Genomic DNA, 1,771 nt, shown 5'->3' with positions numbered 1-1,771 from the left:
TTGATCGTCGGGATCTCTCGTGAATTGGCTTGAATCTTGCAATTCAGTATATTGATTGGTCGTCGACGTAGGATGAATATAGATCTTGCTTGGCTTTGCTTAAACTCTTTTTTTTTTTCTTCAATCTATGGATTGGAATGGCTCTGATACGAATTGGTATAGATCTGAAATTTTAAGAAATGAATAGAAAATTTTCCTAGGAAAAATGGAGGGAAGTTAGATGGACAATGAAAGAAAATGGAGGAACTTGAAAATAGGATAGGTTTAGGCTTAGAGAGTGTAGAATTGAATGAGTTTATTCTCCAAAACCTTAGCTAGCCAAGGAAGTAGGACACTTCCCAATTTAGCTTGATGTGGCTAGTACATAAAACATGGATATTGTTACTCCTAGTTGGATTTGATCCACTATAAGTAACTCAAAGTACTCAAATGGACCCAAAGTACGAGCCACATATACAAGAGATGAAATGCCAAAATTAAGCAATACAAATCGACCCAAGACAGAAAGATGGATCTTAATGGGTTCCTTGTTTTCTGAGAGAACATAAATTCTTAATGGGTTCCTTGTTAAAAGAAAAAGGAAAAAATGGTGTGGTAGAGACTATGCATTCTAGCTCAGCCATGCATGCATGGTCATTGGACAGTCTGGAGATTAAGAGCATGATCAGTTGATTTCTGGGTAAAAGCACCATTGATGGATGCACAATTGGCAACAAAACATGCAACTTCTAACATAACCTTATAGTTGCAGCAACCTCTTTAGGGATGGCAGTGGGGCGGGGGACAAGGTCTCCACCCCCCCCCCCCCCCGCCTTAAGATTTTATCCTCCACCCCCGCCCCGCCTCCCTGGCGGGGATGGTCTTTGTCCTCCATCCCCGGTTCAAACGGGGATGAGGCGGGGATCATGGCGGGGTGGGGAAAAGTGCATGTCCATCCCCGCCTCCACCCCCGGACGGGGATGGATTTTAACCTTCGTCCCCGCTTCCATCCCCGTTTCATACCCTTCATCCCTGGTCCAAACGGGGCGAGGCGGGGCCCCGCTTTCCCCCGATCCACTGCCATCCCTAAACCTCTTACTAGAGGCCTGTCAACCGGTCGGATTTACCCGGACCAGACCTGAACCAAACTCTATAGGGTCGGGGTATGGTGATAAATAAGAAAACCGTGTCCGGACCTGAAGGTCCCCGATTAATACATGGACCCGGGTATAGTTTGTGAAATTTTATACCAGACTTGACCCGAGTTCCGATTAAGACCCACAAATTTTTAATGTAAAAATGATAAAAAAATATGGTTTACCGGGTATGATTTATGTAGTTCTTATCAGGTCCGGGTATGATTTTTCTTATAGTGGAACAGATTAGACATGGGTCCAGACCCGATACTATACCCAAAAATCTGGTTCAAGTCTAGTTTCACTTGGGTCCAAACCAAACCCGACCGGTTGACACCCCTACTTCCTACCAATAAGCAACCCTTAAGCTGTTAAGCACAACCTAGATGTTATAGCTGGATCTTAGTGTAGGTTTGTTTGGAACCATCAAGGACATCGGCAATGATTGAGCCCGAACCATGTCGTAAACCAAATTGGCATAATGGGTCAAATGGGACAGCAAACATTGGGACTGGATCCAATGATCCATGCCCGAGCCCTTGAGAATTTGGGTTGGATGGGGATCATTGGGATCCGGTTAGATCTAATGACACAATTAATCCACCCTTACGACAATATGGTTTAAGTGGATCATGGATCATGTGAGACGGATAATT

This window comes from Nuphar pumila, chromosome 9 (assembly GCF_984573655.1).
Source record: "Nuphar pumila chromosome 9, dmNupPumi1.hap1.1, whole genome shotgun sequence".
NCBI lineage: Eukaryota > Viridiplantae > Streptophyta > Magnoliopsida > Nymphaeales > Nymphaeaceae > Nuphar > Nuphar pumila.
Note: the sequence above shows the minus strand (reverse complement) of the source record.